This window comes from Sus scrofa, chromosome 2 (genome assembly GCF_000003025.6).
Source record: "Sus scrofa isolate TJ Tabasco breed Duroc chromosome 2, Sscrofa11.1, whole genome shotgun sequence".
In the NCBI taxonomy this organism is placed as follows: domain Eukaryota; kingdom Metazoa; phylum Chordata; class Mammalia; order Artiodactyla; family Suidae; genus Sus; species Sus scrofa.
Window position 1 is genome coordinate 23,475,260 of NC_010444.4, and position 22,486 is coordinate 23,497,745.

The following is a 22,486-nucleotide window of genomic DNA, read 5'->3' on the forward strand; positions in this document are numbered from 1 at the left end:
CAGTTTTACACCTATAGAAGAAAAGATTTTTTTTTCTAAAGTGCCCAAGATTCCTCTGCATATATTTCATGGTTAGAACTGTGCCATCTGCCCAAATTGTTGTTGCAGGAGATACTAGGAAAGTGAGTATGTCTTTTAAATGTTCTATGGTGAAAGAGCAGATGAGAGAAGAATACTAGGAAATTGGGAGTGTTTATGGTCTAACCAAACTGCATTCCCCACCCTCCTACCCCTATGAAAAAGTAAAGCTACATTAGATAACATTAAATATTAAAATGTACTTATTATTCAACAGGATTCATTAGTCAATCAATCATATAAGTGAATATTGATTTTAGAGTTAAAAACCCAGGTGATAAAAATGGCTTATTAATAGTTCGTCAAGCTTGATGAAGTTATTTAACTTTGTTTCCTGCTCCCTGTAATGGGAATGATGACACTCACTTTGACAGGTTATGCTGAAAATTCAATGAGATAATAAAATTAAAGGGCATCACACAGAAACCAACACACAGCACTAGTTATTTTTTTAAAGTATAGTTGTTAGTATGATTTGATAAAAATTAACAAGCCCAGAAGATTTTACTCTACAGAGAATAAGATGCTAGAGAAACAGGGTTCTAATTATGAGCATTTTGCTTCTTTTTTACAGAAATGATTCAAAACCCTTCCAGGATGATAAAAGGGTAGGAGGCAACTTATGACATTTTTCTTTTACTGAAAATCTTATATTAATATTTAAATGAAGTCAAGCAAAACTTGGCTCTACTTTTTAAAGATTCTGTTAATGATGGTGGGTTCTACATACAGTATTTTTAATGTGAATATATATATATATAATCTAGTTCTAGTACATTAAGTCAGATTAATTAAAAGGAGAGTATTACCACAGTAAAGAAATACAAAAAAAAAAAGAGGAAGGTGTTTTATACTTATTCTGAAAAAATGACATGCTATTTAATGCTTGGAAAGAGACTTCCAACATATACAAGTACCATGACTTTTTCCTTAGGAAATTATTGAAATAGTATGTATATACTGGACCTGACCCTCCATCAGAAATCTGTGGGTGATTCAAGGGATAATGATGTGGTTGGTATTAATGGTAACATTGCAAGAGTCTATAGTGCTTTAAATTTCACACATCCATTGCATGTCAGAGTTAACCTGATTCTCATGAAAGAGGAAATAGATAACAGGGTTTTAATTTTGCCAGTGGAGGAATACAAAGTTCAGAATATTTAAACAGCTTAATACAACTCACAAAAAACGTCAAGGTGGATGAAGGTGGTCAAAAAGCACAAACTTTCAGTTTTAAGTTTTGGGGTATAATGTTGAACATGACGAATTTAATTGACACTGCTCTATGTTAGAGAATGAAAGTTGTTAAGAGAGTAAATCCTAAGAGTTCCCAGCATAGGGAATTTTTTTCTCTTTTTTGAGTTCTGTATCTATAGGAAATGATGGCTGTGGGTTTGGAGCTGAAGTAAATAGAAGCAGGCAGTTTGGAGCATTGATGCTTCAAGTAGGTTTATTGGCCAGCAAATGGCCAGCAGGCCTGAGAGAAGGCTCAGGCTCCCCTGCGTTAGGGGGTTAGTAGGTTTTATAGGAGCTTGTGGCTGAAGTAACCTGTGTCAAGGTTAGCATCATGCTATACAGGAGGGGTAGGAGGAGAAGATGAGAAAGTTCCAAGATAAGGTCATGGGAAAGTAGGAGGAAAGGGTGAGAATGTTCCAAGCCACGGTGTGGGCTGAAGATAAACAAGAGGCAAATGTGGGTATTCGTGGTGCCTGAACAGTCAGTTCTCAGCACAATAAGGGGGTGGGTGGTTTGAGCAGTATAATCGGGCTCTAAGAATGGCGTCTCACCAAATTTATAGTGAGAACCATGCCATGATGTATGTCAGTCATTTCTGCGCTATGCACCTTAAACTCATACAGTGCTATGTGTCAATTATATCTCAATAAAACTAGAAGAATGAAGACGAGTCAGGGTGAAAATGAAACTAACATCCAGGATTTCAGAACCCTGAGCACAAGAGGTCGATTCACTCAATCCATGATCAATCAGCTGCATGACTTCCAGCACGGGGCCATGTCTCATTGACAACATGAGGGGTCTATTAGCACATCCTTCATGAGGTTGTCACTGAGGTTAAGTGAGAACATACTACAGAGCCATGACTGGCACTTAAGCATGCTCAAAAACCATAGGTATTATTTTTACTAGCATCCTTAGTATGCTTCACTTTCTAATATCATCTCAGCAGCATAAAGAGAGGTAAAGTAGAAATGATCTGAATATTTCCAATAAACCAGATATTCTCAGGGCCAAAGCAACTCCCTGGTAGGAAGTTGGGCATCCTAGGAATCACCAAGTCCTATGGACTTATTGGAGAGTTACGGTTCTTTCTGGGGGACAGACTGTATAGTAGGGGAGCCTCAAGGGTAGGGCAGTATCGACTAGTATCTAAGTAGCAAGTGCTTCTTTGCTGGCAGATTTTGTCCGAATTTTTGCCCAGTAACACAGAAATCTGAAATCTCCCCTAAGTTTCCTCCTCTGTTTTATCAGGTCTGATTCTGCTTAAGGATCCTACTTATTCCTGTGGTTGGCTCAAGTGAATGATTTTCCCCTACGCAATCTCAAAGCTGGAAGCACATATTTTATAAACAGAGAGGAAAATATATTTACTAGAGTACTTTTCTGAGCTAAGGACTGTCTTAGGTATTCATTCTATAAAGATGAACCTGGAGAGTCCATTTCTTAGGTAACTGTATAGAATACATGGAAGCAGGCATGAGAACAAATATGCTCATGGCAATTTCCCGAGTGCTATAAGAAAAATGTGTACAAATGCTATTGATTACAGGTGAAGTGACCAGCAAGCTAAGGAGAGTGAACTAAGTGTTTAGGTTACAGGAGTCACAGACTGGCAGCTTCTAGCTGAGTCTAGCCACAGATCAGATGAAATCTGAATAACTTAAGTAGGCATAAGCTCTCTGTTTTGCATAAGCTCTCCATGTACATTTCTGCAAATTTGACTTCTGACTTTAAAGAAAATATGATAACAAATGTTTATACACCTAACACAGTCCTTATCATGGAACAGACAAGCAGTACATCCTGCTTAAACATAAGATATAAAGTTCCCAAGTGTTACTGAAAGGCAAAGATAATTACTCAGTGGGAGATACAGATTCTATTCTGCCAATGGAGTTATAAACAACATTTTAATGAACAAGAGATCACTAGATGCAATACATGTTTTAATATTTCTTGCAGATAAGCAATGTGAAGATAACAGACATGGGGATTTTCCCTAAAGAGTCTAAAGCATTAGAATTTTTATCAGGGTCACTTTTATGGTACACAGAGTTCTGGACAAAAAGATTTTTAGGGCCTCACTGTTCTGTATACAATTTGATTCTTAAAGTTTTTCCAAAATACACTGGCCCATATGAGGTACAGTAATTTGTTGATAAATATTTGGAAAAATTGGTAGAGAAGAAATGCTAACATATTTATTGCCTTAACAAGTGCATGAGAAGATTCTTTACGGATTCTAAGCACCATCTCTTTTTGTTCAGGGCCAGGAACCATCTCTACGTTCTTTATCATCATGTACATTGTTGCTGGATAATTTTAAATCTGTCACCATAAAAAAAGGCAGACATGCTGTTATTTCTCACAATGCCATAGCACCTATTTATTTTGAAACAACATAGATCTTCCTGTCCCTGCAGTTGCTTAATTCAAATTTATTTAATGCTGATTAAATCATCACTCATGACATGGTATCATCTGTCCATGAATGCTAACGCCTGATAACTCTCAAAGTTTGTCATTATGCTTTGCTGATGCTGAACACAAAGGCGTACCTTACCCGAAGTGTGCTAGAAAGTGGAAATGGTCATTCATTTTCTAGTCGTGAAATTTGCTCTGCGGAAGTTTATAATATAAATACAAAACACTTGTCCTCTCTTGAACAATTTAGGCTATCATTACTGAATTCCTACAACATGAATTTTTTTTAAGGTTGATGGCATAGCTGCCTTCTACACATGGCCACGAGCAGAAAACTTGGGCGATGGTCCCATGGCCCAAGAAAAAAGAACACTCTCACTTGCACAACTTCTGTCGGGGCTTAAAACTATTCTAGGACAGCACCCCGTCACCATATTAATCAGACAGGAGAAAATACATACGTATAAAACACCACATGGTGCAATGATTGGTCTTAAAAACCCTCAGAGCACATAGGTATGACAATCTCATAGGACTTTCTGACATGTGAGGTGTTGGCTGGAGTGACTGCTCTGGGTACCCACAGCAAGGGACACATGGCATGCAGAACACCTGCCACCACATGCCCTACCTCTGAGCACAGTAAACAAGAGGGGAAGTAGTCAAAGCACAAATGGCTGAGAGCTGATACACCAGCCCATACATGTATTGCACATCAGTGCTGTTATGGACCACAGCCCTTAATTCATCCTTTGCCCAACGGGAGTGTGCATCATCCCAAATCAGCATGTCAGCATCCTTCTGGAGGCCCAACCTTACTTGATCCTGTGAAAGTGTGTCATGCTGACTCACCAGGCTATCCATCTTGACCTTAGCCCATCCTTGGCACACTGAGACAACCCTCATAGGCATAGGTTTTGGAGCTCTTCAGCACGTGTGACCAACTGGACTTATTGGCAAGGGATGTTAAGGGTCAAACAACATGCTGAAAGGGAGAATCCTTGGGGTCCTGTCTCTGCATGGAGGAGAATCCCCAAGGGAGCATCCTTGGGGTCCTTTATACTGCCAGTCCTCATTAGTCTCAGTCTCCTTAGGGGCTTACATATCTGGAGGGAGGTGCTCCGAAGATGAGACAGTGCCTCTTGCACTGGTCTAAAGGTGTTATTAAATTTGACCTTTTCCATCAAACATATGCCTCTTCTATAGCCTATGTTCACGTCATATTAATAGAGACTGTAGACAAAGTGGTATTCTTGGAAAAATAAACGTGGAAAACACTGGGCTAAACAAAGTTAAGAGTGTTTCTATAAGGGTGGACTGCTCTTTGTGCACTCTATTAAATGCACGTTGGACGTCACTAGAGCATAGCATATGCTCAGAAGTTATGTGCCACATGGTAGGGTACACAATAAATGTGTTTACATACATACAAAATAAGGTAATAAAGGAATGAAAAAGCCTTCAGACTGTTGGTACAATGGGGGGTGAAGAGCTCAAGCCTGGGGATTATTATTATCTGAGCATAATCCTGACTCCAATCTTACTTGACATATGCCAATTTGCCATTTATTAAATTTCTTTGTGCCTTAGTGTCCTCACTTTAAAAATGAGAAGAATACTCCAATTTTTCATAAGTGCTATTATGAAATTACACATAAAGAATATAAAACAACCAGTGCCTGGTCCATCGCAGAGTGTCAATATAGTTTCCTGACATCAACCCCCTCCTGAGAACACTGTTCAAATGAAGACCGTATGAAATATGTAAAGTGCTTTTTAAAAGGCTGGCATATAGAGTGTTCGAGGATGTGAGCTATTATTACCATCTCTTTTTCTATACCTCCATTCAATGTTTAAATGGCTTCAACAAAGACTCCTAAGAGTTCAGTTTGAACATCTCTATTTGTTATAAATTGTATTCCTTTTATTGCTTCTTGTATCAGTTTTTGAACTCTAACCTTCTTCCAGTTTTGTCTGTCATTGTTTCTAAATATAGATTTTTTTTTTTTTTTTGGAGCAGCAGAGCTTCTTGGTCAAGCTGAAGATCACTAATTCTTTGTCTTTTTCTTAGAGTTCAAAATGCCTGGCCTGCCCACCTCTGTTTGATCCAGGACACACACTCTCACGAAAGCCCTCAAAGAAGTGAGATGGCAGATTTCCCAACAAGCTGAAGAATAGCCTCCAAAAGGCTGTAATATTACATTGATACCCACTGGCTTTAGGTGAGTAAAACATTCTCCTGTATTTTGTCAGTATCTGTAGTACCAAAAAATGTTCTTGAGAAAAATAAACTAGAAAACTTTTACAGGGTCTCCTTCTTTGTGAGGCTCACACTTTTTGCAGGAAGTCATCCTAGTCTTACCACCACCATCCACATATCTCCTTGTAATGACTGAGTTGATACAAAAAAGAATCAAATTGAAAGTTTATCCCCTATTTCTCAGATGATTCTTCATATCTCATTTCTTCCCGTTAAAATTTTAGAAATTTTTATAAAATCCAAAATATTAACTTTAATTCCAATCCACAGAGTTTCACAATTATGTGTTCTTTTATTCATATGACTCTATGGGAAAAGATTAAGGCAGCTTCCATTTTTATGCACTGGAGAATCAAAGCTATAGCATTATATTATAATAATCTGCTTTAGACAAAACCTCATATTGAATTCAAACTCATGGTTCCATCAGACAGAATATTCCTACTGTTATTATTTCATAGAATGATTTTCAAACCATCTTGATTATTTCTTTTTCCAACTAACTCTCAAAATTAAGAGATCACCTGGGTAATAATTTCCTTAGTGATGAATTCTTATTCTTATTTCTATTAGAAGCCATTTGAGGGTAGGAGGAGGGCGAGCATTTAGGATCTTCTGGAATGGAATTTTACATGCATTTAAAAATTCTTTTCACCTACCACAGTGATAAATCCATATAGGTATGAAAACGGGTCAAAGACATCCCCTGATTCCATGTATTTTCCATGAAGACAGTGGTGTTAAAACAGTCGGTAGGTCACGTGCCCTTCTGTACTTGCTGTGATGTAGAGCACATAAGGATCGAGACTTCACACTGGTCCAGGTTCACTCTGTTCCAGGGAAAGTAACTAAGACAGACTCAACTTTAGATAAGTTTCATCCTGACTATGGGTCTCTGACTTTTCTTAGAACATTTACTTAAGAAAACTTGCAGTTATAAATTCTTTCTCCTTGCCTCTAAAAAATGGGCAGAAAACCAAAATAGAATCCAAGAAAGAACTAAGAAAAATTTTCTCCCCTGGTTTCTGGAATTTGAGTTCACAATGACTACCTCCCTCATAGATATCTTACTTTGATGATACATTTTTCAATTTAGCATCACTGGTCATCTTTTGCAGTGCAATTACATATTAAAAGAATATCTAATTGAGCCCCTTAAATTATGTACAAATACTGGCATTATGTATATTTTTCTCAAGTATGATCCATATTGTTCACAAAATGTCTGAAAACAGTCATCATTCTAAAGAACTACTTATTCAAAGCAGATCTACTTGTTATACTTAAAAATGTTTAAATATTTTTATACATAGTCATGTTTGACAATTCTGTAAATTTGTGAAATGGGACAGATAGAACTGACCGAAATTTTAAAGAAAAAGGTAACAATAAACCATGAAACAAAATTAAAAGGGACTTATTTATAAACATAACCTAGTGCATGACAAAATTAAACACAAATCAAAGTACTATTCCCAAATTACTTACGATCGTCTGTATTATTGATTATCATTAAGGATTTGAAACAGATTTAGGACACACGGTGATATGGGATTGAAAATTTAAATTTTATCAGAGTACAAATCAGATGATATCCTAACTACAAAGCAATGCTGTGGGCAAATGCCAAAGTGTTTCAATGATCTCGGAGGCGAACAATTTGGAATTATCAGAGTATTTTTCGTTAAATCCTCTATGATATCATCAAAATAGATAAGAACGGGTCTTACACATGAAGTAACCACACCCTGACCAACATCTTGGATACATGGAAGGGAGGTGAGAACACAAAACATCTAAGGATTTCCTTGTCCTCTGGTGATAAATTAGGGATGGTAAATATAATAGGAGGAGTTCAAAACAGCAGAACTGGAGACACAAATGATATTTCTGTCCATTGTTCCCTTTAAAAACTATCTTCAATCACTCTTATTTTTAGCTTCATGAACCCTTTGTAATATTATAGATTTATATTCTATAGTAAGAATTTCATGAGAATTAATGAAAAGATGAATGTGGCTTTAGGCTTTGTAGCATACCCAGCAAAGTTTTTCATTCTTATCCCAGACTCAGAACATGCACCTGAAGAGTATCCCTTTACAAGAGGAGAACTCCAACTGAGTCCTTGCAAAAACAGCCAGGCAAGAACAAAAACTTCAAAACAAATGCTATATTTCATTTTAGATAGTGGGATATTAGTTAAAAGGCATTTATCAATAGACTTGCATGCTAAAATACTGCACTAGGTTTGATGGGAATCATTTCAAGAGGATAAAGAAGTGGTGAAAATCTAAAGTCATTGCTTCCCATTGATCACAGTAGTCAAAGGTGAGTGTCATTGTTGGGTTTCATTAAAGCAAAAAGAAAGAAAGGTAGGGTGGAGAGAAAACCAACAGAATGGTTGGATAGAAAAAATTAAAATACTTTGCATCAGTTTTGGAAGCCAAAGATGATAACTTGATTTGTTTGAGAAAATCAAAGAGAAAGTCTTCATTTTGACTCCTCTTCATTGCTCCACCTGCTCGTGTCTCATACTCCCAGCCAAACACATGTGAAGAGAGGATAAGAATCAAGATTATGTGACAAAGAGAAGTTACAGTTCATGTATCAGAGGTAATGGCAGAGGAAAACAGTTCTGGTTTTGAAAGGACATCTTCAGGAAAATGTGATAAGAATGATTAACATCTACCAAGGCTTTGGGTAGGTGGCAGATAACTGGGCTGAATTACATTCATCAGATTTTTTTTTTTTTTTCTTGAAAGTGTCCTAGGTGATAGATATAGACATGGTCACTTTATTCCAGGTAAAAAGAAAAAGCACACAAGTATAATTTGCTTCTTTTATAAATTTATTAAGGGGCATAGCAGAAAATCTCAAGCCTATTCAAATCTCGAGCGCAGAGGATCAAGCCCAAAGCTATAATAATATATTTTGGGTATGACTGAAGTCTATGAAAAATATAGTGCTTTGGAAAAGGTTATTAGCATTATTGTCCAACACTGGGTGTTTTCTAAGAATGAATATATGTTGAACCATTTGCCCTTCAAACTTTTGCCCTTCAAACTTTTGTTACTTTTTCCTGATTATATAAGTATTACCCTTTGCCCTTCAAACTTTTGTTACTTTTTCCTGATTATATAAGTATTACAGGCTTATTATAGCAGACATCCCAGAAATGCCTTCTACTGAAAAATAGACATTTTCAGTAATTTTTTTTTCTTTTTAGGGGTACACCCATGGCATATGGAAGTTCCCAGGCTAGGGGCTGAATTGGAACTACAGCTGCTGGTCTACACCACAGCCACAGCAACACAGGATCCTTAGCCCACTAAGCGAGGACAGGAATTGAACCCATATCCTCATGAATCCTAGTCGGGTTCATTGACCGCTAAGCCATGAAGGGAACTCCCTTCAGTAATTCTCAATCATTCAAAATACTCACCTCTGCCTGATTACTAAATATTTCTCCTGAAACTTTTGAAAGGAGATATATTTGTAGAAGTATTTGATTCTTTTGTTTTATTTTGTTTTGTTTTGTTTGGGGTTATTTGGGGGGGGGATTGGTTATTATTACTATTATTTTTAGATTTTAGAAAGATAAGATAATAAAATGTCATACCTGATGAAATACTAGTATGGACTGGAGCACCATCCTATTATTCACTATAGTAATATTTTTTTCAGCACATCATGTGCACATTTGCAATAATTAGAATAAATACTAACTCAAATCTTCTCATGTCAATTCAGGTCAAGATTTGCTGCCAAATAAGTGCAAAACCAATTAGTTTTTGTTGGCAAATATATTATGAAAAAAATTAGAACTCTATGTTTTTCAGAATTGCAGATAGGTGATTATGGACTTGCATTACCCATATTTTTTTTCCTACAACTTGATCTTTTTCACTTAGTCATCTTTTATTAAGATATATTTTAGTGTGATTACAGAGAGGTCCACATTACTCATTTCAATAGCTGCATATTATTTTGTTTTATGGATATACCATAGTTTATTGCAGGTGATAAAAATTAATTCTGGTTATTTGTCAAACTAATTTTGACCTCTTTCATCTTTCACATGGCTGTCATCACCTGTCATGATCTGAATGGCCCATGATTCAAATTATTTTTAATATGCCACTTTCCTGAGTGTGCTTCTTGCATAATAATTCAAAAATTAATATTCATCCTGAAAAGTGCTATGTGATTTCACATCTTTGTAGCCAAGTTGTAAGCCATTTTATGAAGGGGCATACTATATGGTAAGAAACTTTAAAAATAGTAGAGCTTGGATATTGATTGATTTCTTTCTAGCCTAAAATAGGTTTGTGGTTTGGGCAACTTCTTAGGTCATCTGGGAATAAATGACTTTATCTTTAAAATGATACAGGTTGAAATAAATAGCCTCTAAAAAGTATGTAACTCTAATGCATTTTTCCAAACATTTTTTAGGATATAGGGCACAGAAGAAAATAATAATTTATCTTTGAGGTATATTGGGACAAATGGTAGCCAACAAACGTGATGGCTCTAGCTGCCCCAGGACCCACATGGACACCTGAAAAACCTAGGAGACCCCTTTTCCTGGCACAACAATTAAGAATTTTTGCTATAAAGTATAGATGAAATCTATTTGACTGCCATGCAAATGACATCACTATTGGATCCCAGTTATGGGCTTCTAGAATCAAACAGCCTTTTTACTCCCCCAAGAGTATGTGGTCTTTGAAAGCTGATACATTCAAACTAGGGCATTTAGACCTGAAGGAGGTAGAACAAAGTCCATGGTGGTTCAACAAACTTGTTTGGTACCTAGGCTTTTACTGTCATGTTGCTCTCTCACCCTCAACCTGTAGTTTCACCATGTTGTCTAAGATGTTCCACGTTCAGCTACTTGATCCAAACTCCAGCCAGAAAAAGGCGAAGAGTGAAGAAAGGATATATCTGTCTTCTTTAAATGACAAATTCCAGAATTCACAAATAGAACTCCTGCTTATCTCATTGGTTAGAAGAGACTCATAATCATAATTTACAGGAAAGGCTAGGAAATGTGGTCTTCAACCCAAATGGCCACACCATTCTTTGATGAGGATAGACCCCTCATCAAAGAAGATATACAGATGGCAAAGAAGCATATATAAAGATGCATCATATCATGTTATCAGGGAAATGCAAATTAAACAAGACACAGCTAAAATGCATAGATTCTGTTTTAAGAAATAGGGAGAACAGATAATATGGAACAACAAAAAGTCTTATTATGTATATTGTTAGTATACATAGGTCTAAAAGAAAAAGAATGGGTTTTTGATCATTCTTCAATACCACTGACTTACAGATTTTACTACATTAATTATAAACTAGATTAGGAGTCTATGCATTGGACATAGGGGATTTATATTTAAACCATCAATTTTGTATCTAATATTAAGTGAACATCAAGTCATTTACTTTCTCTAAACTTCTATCATCTATAAAGTAAATGGATTAAACAAAATAAATTTTATTGAATCCAATAATTCTAGAATAATGGCATCTGGGCAACAGAATATGAATGCCATCAATTAAAATAAAAGTGAATCACTTTTTATGATTTTTTCCTATAATTATAATTTACCTTGCAAAATTGATTAGGAAATATTTCTCCAACAGATAACAATATTTGAAAGAAGGATATTATTTTGAAAGTTCTATAAGTAAAGGAAATAGCTTTTTGATCTTCTATAAGTAACTCAAATATGCAATTCAAAGGCTTGAAATTTGTTAAAAGTCAATGTGAAAAGAACTAATGCCAAAAATATCAATTATCTTAGTTTAGCTTGCCAAAACATCATAACCTTTCCCATCTCAAATATTGAGCACTAGATACTTTTAATAGTAGTTATGCAAGAAAACAAAGTTAACATCTACATTTAAAAACAATATGATTCATGCTGAATTCAAAATTATTCGAGACACCAACCTAACACCCTTCATACAAATTAACTCCACATAGATTATAGACCTAAAAGTAAAACACAAAACTAAAAAAAAAACCCTCCTAGAATATAACACAGGAGCAAAACGAAATGACTAGGATATGGTGATGACTTTTCAGATACGAAACAAAATGCACAATCCATGAATTGAATAACTGATAAGCTGGACTTCATTACAATGAAAAACTCTGCTCTGCAAAAGATAATGTCAAGAGAATGAAAAGACAAGCCACTGATTGAGAGAAGACATTTTCAAAAGACATCTCTGCTAAAGGACTGTTACTGATACTATTAAAACAAAATTCTTAAAACTCAACAAAAAGAACCATCCAATTTAAAAGTGGACTGAAGACTTAGATAGACCCCTCATCAAAGAAGATATACAGATGGCAAAGAAGCATATATAAAGGTGCATTATATTATGTTATCAGGGAAATGCAAATTAAACAAGACACCATCTCACAAATACTAGAATTGTCAAATCCCAAATGCTGGCCAGAACACAGAGCAACAGGAACCCTCATTCACTGCTGGTGGGGATGCAAATGGTACACTTTGGAAGTAGTTTGATAGTTTTTTACAAAACTAAGCATACAATACAATCCAGCAATCACACTCCTCAGTATTTACCCAAAGGAAAGGAAGACATGTCCACATGGAAAGCTGTACATAGATGTTGATAAAGATTTATTCACAACTGCTAAAATTTGGAAGCAACCAAGATGTCATTGCATAGGTGAACAAATAAATAAACTTCAGTACATGGAAATAATAGACTATTATTCACTTCTATAAAAGAAATAAACTAATAAGCTTGAAAATATACAGCAGAATCTTAAATGTATGTTACTAAGTGAAAGAAAGTAACCTGAAAAGGCTTATGCTATATGTTTCCAAATATATGACATTCCAGAAAAGGAACATTCCAGAAAAGAGACAGTAAAAAGATCCAGGGTTAGAAAGGAGGGGGGATGAATAGAAAGGGCACAGAGGATAATTAGGGCAATGAGACTCTTGGTGGGTTCATGTTGTCATACATCTGCCCAACATGGAGAATTGTACAACACCAAGTATGAACCCTCATGTAAACCATGGACTTTGGGTGATAATGATGTGCCAGTGTAGGTTCATCTATTGTAACAAAACTACCCTACTAGTGATGGATGGTGATAGTTGGGGAGGCTGTACATAGGTAGAGACAGGAAGTATATGAGATATCTCTTGACTTTAATTTCAATTTTGCTGTGAACCTAAAACTATTCTAAAAAATAAAGTCTATTTAAAAAAGGAAAAAAGGGTAAACAAAATCACATAACATGTTAACATTAAGAATATTACTCAGCCATTAAAAAGAATGAAATACTGGCATTTTCAGCAACATGGATAGACCTAGAAATTATCATGCTAAGTGAAGTAAGTCATACAATGAGACACCAACATCAAATGCTTTCACTGACATGTGGAGTCTGAAAAAAGGACAGACTGAAATTCTTTGCAGAACAGATGCTGACTCACAGACATTGAAAAACTTAACGGTCTCCGGAGGAGACAGTTTGGGGGGTGGGGGGATGTGCTTGGGCTGTGGGATGGAAATCCTGTGAAATCAGATTGTTATGATCATCATACAACTACAGATATGATAAATTATTTGAATAATTAAAAAAAAGAACATGAAAACAAACAAAAAAACATTAGGGAACACTGGGTGATAAGGGTACTCAAATTTTTGTTTGATAAATTATATGGAAATATATATTTGATAATTTGTTTTTATATATATATACATCAAATCTATATGAAAACATATCAAACTATACATTTCACATACATGCACTTTACTATATGCCAATTATATACCAATTAAACTGTTAAAAATAAATTGAGGAAACATTCACTCAATTTTTCCATTTTGAAAGAGTTCACTTCTACATTTCACGTTTCAAATTTGATAAACACAGTTGTGTTTTGTACGTCTCGAGATGAAAACAGACAATGTATTACTCACATGAATCAGCCATTATCCTTTAAAAAAAGAGTAGTTTTTGACTAGAGAAAGGGTTCTTTTTCTTTTTTTAATTTTTTTCAGGTTTTTTTTTTTTTTTTTTTGGATGCACTCATGGCATGGAGAAGTTCCCGGGCCAGGGATCAAACCTATACCATAGCAGCAACCTCAGCACCTACAGTGACAACTCTAGGTCCTTAACTTGCTGTGCTATAAGGGAACTTCAAAAGGGCTATCTTTTTACTTCAGTTTCTCCAAATGAATTTGGGGCTGGGCCTATTAGCTATTTTTGCAATTTAACAAATTGCTTTCAAAATATGTTTTTATACAAGAGCTTCCAGAGGATCATAGGGGTATAAAATTTATAGATGTTTTGAATCTTATCAACCACCAGCCATGCATCGATTTAATTAGCATTTTGGAAAAGTGTTAAAATGGGTCCGATGAGCATTTCAAGTATAATTTTTTTTTAGTAAAGTGCTATTTGCATATCCTTAATCTTTAGAGAAGTGAATTTCTACTGTAATCTACACTTTCCTAAGTTTTGCAAAACCAGCTATTAGCTGAAATCAAAGCATCAGGTAAAGTGGTTTTGCAAATGTATTTTTTTTGGTTATGCAAAATGCAAATAGTGACATTAGCAGGGTAAACGAGTATGTGTATTTCCTATACTCTTTTATTCTAATTTCTTTCCAATAACTTTAAAATGAGAGGGGTACAAAGAAAAAGTCCCTCTGAATTCGGTTTTAATATGTAAAGAAGATTGTTCATCATCAAATATGTTAACATTCATAGAGCGCATATAAAACACTCTATATGTATGTTAAAAATTAATAAATACTTTTTTAAAAGTATGACGAGTAATCATGTTTCCCATGTTTCATTAAAAGTATATATAATTTTGGCCCTCTAAATATAGCAATTCCTCATTCTCTGTTCTTCATATAGTTAGATTATTAGACTATAGCCTGGATTTTATCCTCTTCACTGTTATTGACTCAGATTCAGCTGCTCAAAAGCCAATATGAGAGGCATGTGTTGGGAGAAAGTTGCTTTAGTCAGAAAAGTCAATGACCTGGGAAGAAGGTGGACTCATGTCCCAAGACCAACTCCAAAGATTCTGCTCAGCTGCAACAGTTTTTAAAGGGAAAAAAAGGGAAGAAACTCAATGAATCATCAAGGCAAGAGATTGGGTTCTGCAATGTTCTCCATTTTGTGCAGCCTGGATGACTCATCAGCTGTTATCATGCCCATGTGATCTGCCTTCAGGATTTGCTAAAGGGCTTGTTGGGAGTAGATAGTCTTTTTTTTTTCTTTCTTTTTTTAAGAGTCACAAGTGTGGCATAAGGAAGTTCCCAGGCTAGGGGCTGAATTGGAACTACAGCTGCCAGCCTATGCCATAAGCACAGCAACACAGGATCCAAGCCACATCTGCAACCTACTCTACAGCTCATGGCAATGCCAGATCCTTAACCCACTGAGCAAGGCTGAGGACTGTACCAGCATCCTCTTGGATACTAGTCAGGTTTGTTTCTGCTGGGCCACAAGGGGAACTCCCTCTTTTTCTTTCTTTAGTTGTTTTTTTTTTTTTCTTCCTTCTTAGTGCCACACCTGAGGCACACAGAAGTCCCTGGGCTAGGGGTTGAATTGGAGCTGCAGCTGCCTGGCCTAATGTCAGAGCCATAGCCATTAAAGATACATGCTGCTTCTTTGACCTATGCCACAACTTGTGGAAACACCAGCCTCTTAATCCACTGAGGTCAAGGATCAAACTGGCATCCTCATGAACACTGTGTTGTATTCTTAACCCACTGAGCCACAAGGGGAACTCCAATAAATACCCATTTTTTAACTACTTAAGTAATTCTTACTTCTTTTTATCTTGGAAAGGAATCAACAGGTTAGGCAAGGGGTAATGTGCATTCAGGAGAGCATAAGTCAGGAATTAGCAGGTTAAATTATCTAGTGATCTCATTCCTGTAATTAGGTTCTGTCAAAGTTAGAGGGGAATAAAAAATGAGAAAGGGGCCAAAGAGCTGCTTTGAATCCCACATTACATTCCACTTCTATGGAATTAGAAGCAAAGATCTATCTTCTGTAACTTCATGCTGACAGAAGGAGCCTTATTCTTAGAGTGAGAGATGTCAACATGAGACTGTAGCATCTATTTGCTGACAATTTTAGTTGCCAGTTACCTATACAGGCAGAGAAAGCTACAATTATTTTGATGCCCACAAACTTATAGACCATTAAGAGCAATAAAATGATAATTCTCGGAGTTCCCGTCGTGGCGCAGTGGTTAACGAATCTGACTAGGAACCATGAGGTTGCAGGTTCGATCCCTGTCCTTGCTCAGTGGGTTAACGATCTGGCGTTGCCGTGAGCTGTGGTGTAGGTTGCAGACGCGGCTCGGATCCCGCGTTGCTGTGGCTCTGGCGTAGGCTGGTGGCTATGGCTCCGATTAGACCCCTAGCCTGGGAATCTCCACATGCCGCGGAAGCGGCCCAAGAAATAGCAAAAAAAAAAAAAAAAAAAAAAAATGATAATTCTCTTGAGGTCAGTTCTTGGAATTTGCTAGTCAGAGATTCATTATCGCTCAAACTAGAACAGCTTATGTCATGGCTATAGTCTGGTCATCATGCAGTTGGCTTCTTCCCTCTGGTGGCAGTGGGAATGTGCATCAGACACTGAAAGATTCAGTGACTCGTCCTAATCATTAACTATGGGAGCCTGTTCTTTTGTGACTCAAGGAGGACTAGAAGACCTCAGCTTTTCTGCAAACAAGAGGCAGGGATCTGGAAGGGCCTTTGTGCTGGAAGGGTGGCACAGGGTTCTTCTCAGTTCTATCTTCACTGGCTTCTTTACTTCACCTTAGTTTTCCATTCTTCCTGTCACACTTACTAGGCTGTCCTGGGCTCTGCCTCCTCCAAAGGGAGGGTGGCATGGGAGATGCACAAAAACACAGATTTGGTAGATACAAGGAATCTGGTGTTGGTATCCTTTGGTTTTGAAAGATGCTCACAGGGGTTGTATTTGGGGGCTGCCCTTTCCTGTCTCCTTCAGCCACCATTCAGCCTCACATACCTAGATGGGATCTTCTCAGACTTTCATTCCCGGTGTGGGTTCTCTTATTATATACTTTTTTGGAGTATCAAAGGTATGACCTCTGATGTGTATGTTCCAAACTCAATTTTTTTTTCTTGGAGAGACTTAATTCTCCACCTCCTTTGGGGATAAATTCTTAACATATGATAAAATGCTTCCATGATTTTCTGATGAACTTTATTTGAATTAATGCTTATTCTAGGAAACTGGTTAGTCATCTGCCCCTGTGAATGCCAATGAATACTAGTTTATTGTCATTCAAGTCTAGTGGCTTTAACCAGATATTTTTTCCTTTGTTTTAAGTCACTATTGTTTTATAATTCTCTTGTTCTCATTAAATGATGTCACCAAGACAGAGTCTTCAAAGTAGCCTAATAGAGGTCTTTCCCATTAACTTAATATTGTAACACCACTCTGAAATGGGCTTATCATTAAATTATCTAAAAATGTTTTCTTTAGCATAAGATATGATTTCCCCACTGCATGTGTGTTTCTGGCCCTATACTCCATGTAGCTTTGTTCAGTTGGTGTCCCCAAGCAGCACTCTTGAGGGCAGTCCCTTCATGAGGATGCACCTTTAGTCACCTTTTATGGAATCCACCCTGGACAAGGAAACATTTGTTTTGCCTCATGACTATCACTGCATATGCAGTTCATTCTCAGTCCTGCTTTGGAATGTTCCAGGCAAAAGGTATACTTGTTTCTGTCTCCTTCATACCCCAGAAAATACATCAGATGCTTTGTAAAGGGATATACTGAAGGCCCATTCCCTGGCTTAAGACAGACATTACCTGATTACCTGTTCCCATCTTGACAGAGAAGAGAGAACTTGACAGTTATTCATTATCTCTCTCCCAAGAAATCCTCACCATGGGTCTCCCTCACAATCAGTCTTGCCTTAGCCTTATCATCATGTTTGACTTAAGTTTGGGTGAAGGGTCAGAAGTCCAAAAAGCCAAGAGTCACCCTAATGGGAAGTCTTACACAGATAATCAAATGCATGTATTTAAAGAAGGCATGGTGATGCTTAACTGTATTTAATTTAGGGACTTCAGCCGAAACTAAGACATCAAAACAGAACCTTTTAAACATTCAATTAAAAGTGCAAATAATATAATGTCATCAATGTTACACAAGGATGCTTCTTGCTGACATTCCTGAAGCAAGTTCAATGGATTCTTTAATACTCAGCTTCAATGGATTCTTATAAATGACTTTGAAATAAAATTCACTGAAAAAGATTGTTCATCAAAGAACAAAACATCATACTATTTATCATCAAAAAAGAAAAAGAATGAAAACTTGTTATTTACATATGGCATGCTAAGATGAAACCACTCTTTATTGTGGAAAGATTAAAGTTTTTGGCCAGAGTTTATAAACAAAAAGAGTCTGAAATACAAATGTTTAGAACAAAAAATTCATCCTTGTCAAAAGAAATTGAAAAACATTTAATTTGTACTGCATCCCCCTTAGCTCACTATTTCTGAGCATTTTTTATGGCTAGCCCTGGAGTTTCTTTATGGGAAATAACTCATAGGTAAAGGAAACATGCATTTCTTATTCTGAGAATTCTTTTCTTATCCTGATATTCTGCCCCAAGGAGTCCTGGAAATTAGAACATTTTCACATTTGAACCACAGTTCCTACCTGAATCTCTTACAAAAATCTCCTGTCAGATCGCCTCTGATTGTTTATCTGTAATATATAGTCCCTGCATTAATACTTCATTCTAATTTTGAGTAGTAACTGCAGAGAAGACCTTTAGTTTTCTGCCATATCTTAACAATCAGCATAGTTATTGCATTAGACATGAGCAAAGATTTTCAGGCCTATTTTCCTAAAAAAATTACATTACTTAATTTAAGAGTTCACAGCGTTTCACATCCAGAATCTAGCAGTAGTGTGCAAGTTTTACCACAATTTTATAACATTTACAAAGAAATGAAGAGATGCTTTAGCTCAGCTCATCTTTTCATATTTTCCCCATGAACTTGTTTAATTTGATTACTGTAAATCCATGTTTAGTTTAACTTAGGCCTTACCATGGTATTTTAGAAAAAACCCTGTCATTAGTATTGCCTTAAGTAGCAAATAAAAGAAAGCATGAAATCATCTTTACACACTTAAACTGAAGTTTGTTAAGACATGCAAGTTCTAAGCGCTGTTGAACATGTGTTAGTGCTAGTGGCATTAGTTTTACACAATATAACTTCCTTATCAAACTCATTTGAGGAAGCTGAAAATTTCTGTTTTCCCAGTTACATTCTATAAATCCCAGATTAGTCTCTTGAAGACATCCAAATATTCTGAGCGCACTCACATAAGATTTAACAAAGATTACCATATTAAAAAATAAAGAAAGAATAGGTCCTTTGCACAGACTTTAGTCAGGTATATACGGGTTCGAATTCTGCCAAATCCTGTCCAACAATTCATCCTAATTTATTTGCTGTATAACCTTGAGAAATTTTAAATTAATATCTTCTGAGCCATATTTCTCATCCTTAGAATGGGACTAATAATACTTATTTACACTGAAACACTGAGTTGAGCAATATATATGACAATGTACAGACAATCTGATGCGGTTTCTAGAACAGTACTTCTCAAACTTTAATATGCATTCAAATCACCTGGGGATTTTAGTTAAATGCAGATTCTGTTTCAGTGGGTCTAGGGTGGAACCAAGATCCTGCATTTCTAAGAAGCCTCCTGGGGGTCCTCAGACTGCCCATTTTGAGTACAAAGGTCCTGGAAGGTTCCCACTAGGTAGTATCCATTCTACCTTTATAATAATTGCTTTCTATACAGAAAACAAGAAACTCATCTATTTTTACATTAGCAATCCATTACTGTCAGTAGTAATGGATTTGGAGATCTCACAAACCAGATGACATGTGCCAATAATTAAACATGGAGTGGAAATACAAATGTTAGGAAGAATTTCTGCTACCTGCGACTCAAGTTCTAAACAAAAGAGAAAGCATTTGCTTTGCTTGTTTTTTTCTTAAAGAGCTTATATAAGGTTTGCAAAACTATGAGACACAAACACAGAGATCTAATTCTGTTCTAATGTCATCAACTGCTGGAAGGTTTTTCAGACCTTAGGAAATTCTGCGAAAAGGCAAAGACGGATTGACATTGTTTTGTTGTTCAGATTCTTTTTTTTAAATTTTAAGATACTATCTGCACAAAACAGTACCATAGACAGTGGGGAAATTGACAGAACATCAAGTCCCCTTTAGAGGAAAAGCGATAAGCTACAGACAGAGGGATGCTGAGAAAAAGAAGATGCGACTTAAGGTAATCAGAGCAAAATTTGCTGCCTGATGGAATCCAAGCAGCAAGAACCTCATTTTATAAAATACTTGATGACTTTTTACAGCGTTACAACATTTGAGCTTTATGTCGTATGGTATTCACCCAGGGACAGGCTGACCCTCTTCTTCCCCAAGAAGTTATCAGTTCTCTGTAGAAAGGTAATTCTCTGGCTATCTTGCCAAAGATGAACTCATGAATCAGTGATGTGGGTAGAGGAGACATCCCAGATAGCATTCTGAAAAATCCATAAATTCTGTAGGGAAGACTGTTTCTCTACTGCTGTCAGGTGCTATGATGCCTAAATCACACAATTCTATTCAGAAACTCAAGCTGGTCTGGAAAAGTGCCCTAAGGAGTGAAAAGAGAAAACTATGAAAGTAAAAATGCCAGGGAGACAGGATATTTTATTACTGCACAAAGGTCACCAAGAAAGATGTAGGGGATATCACTATTCAGTGACAGTTTGAAACACTACAATGTAATTTAGACCTGGTCTGTATTACACTCTCAATGAGACAGGAAGTTTTAGGATCCATAAGCAATATGTTCTAATTCAAATGTTAAGAAACAACAAACAAAGGACCTCAAACTGGGAAAAAATTGGTGTCTAATGGTTCCAGTATCTCGAAGAACAAAAGAGCATGCATATATAAGTTACCTTATCTGGTCACTTGGCCTTTATTACTTAAGACTCATTCCATAAGCCTGTTATATCTGATATACACTAAAAGCAGAAATTTACTCATACATATAAAACTCAGAATGCTTGGTACTTAGTCTAGTCCGTAAGTACATAAGAGTTGGTCAATAGCTTTAATATATTCCAAAGATATTAGGAGGAAAGAATTGATGATTTTAAGCATAAGAGTTGGTAATATTGATTTTTTCTTTGGTAAGATAAATCATGAGGAGAATTAAAAATTAACACTATTTTTGAAGGCTTTTTTTTTTCCCTTCATGTTCACCCTTCCCAAGGATAAATGTTTTCTTTTAGTCTGTGATAGTGCACACCTAGTTGTTCTCTTTTGACTTCCTTTTCAAATGCCTAAGAAAACACAGTAAGGAGTCTCAGTCACAAAGCTCTAAAAACTAAGGATACCAACAAACACTTAGAAATCTCTGGGATGTTTTACCCTCGACTACACTTACAGGCTGTAAATCCAGTTAAAATCAATCCTTTGCAAGAGCAACATGAAAAAATTATATCTTATTTATCATTTTTTCTTTATTAAGTCTGTCAATCAACAAATACAACCATATGCTAAGTTGGTGATAGAATTATGCTGAGCTGTGGTGATACAGATCCTAGTCTCATAAAACTCAAAAACAGAAAGAAAATCAGAGAATGACAGTTAAAAAAAGAACACTGATGAGAAACAACTCTAATGAAACATTTAAAAAAAAGAACATTGAAGGTATTAAAAGAGACATTGACAGCTACAAGAGTGCCATAAGAATGCAGAAACATCAAAAGCTGATCTAAATAGTATTTTGGACAAATAACTAACTAAATAAATTATCATGTTTAACAGTGAAATTAACTAGAAGCATGTGCATTCATATGAAGGAAAAGAAGAGAATGCATATTCTATTCACAATTTCACATATCTAGAGGTGGTTTCAGACAATTCACAAAGGTAAGAAAAATTTTAAAGATGTAAATACTGTAGAGTAATATTATTATTTGTAGACTACTTATCATCAAACTGAAAATCTAAAGAAAAAGGATTGAAAACTTTTAAATGAATAACCCAACCAGAGTATAAAACAGAAAGAAATATCTCACATAGACAATAGAAGCAAATACTTTAATGCATAATGAAATACATATGAATTCTTCCAGTAAGAAATACAGGAGCCTAAAAAATGAAACAAAGCAAAACAAATAAAACATAAACTACTAAACTTTACGGACAGACAATTAAGATCTAGAAAATGTGACAAGTCTCCTATGGTTATCAATCATTGCAAAATATACCACCTCAGGGAGTTCCCGTTGTGGCGCAGCAGAAACAAATCTGACTAGTATCCGTGAGGATGCAGGTTCTATCCCCAGCCTTGCTCGGTGTGGGT

The 22,486-nt window shown here is 36.1% G+C and overlaps 1 long non-coding RNA gene across 1 annotated transcript in view; it reads left to right on the forward strand.

The window, feature by feature from the left end:
* The window catches only part of LOC110259276, a 92,248-nt gene extending 70,197 nt beyond the window's left edge, over window positions 1-22,051 (forward strand). The window contains exons 2-3 of the long non-coding RNA XR_002341501.1: window positions 5,816-5,966; window positions 21,946-22,051. This is a non-coding gene — a long non-coding RNA (uncharacterized LOC110259276). The remainder of the gene's footprint in view (window positions 1-5,815; window positions 5,967-21,945) is intronic.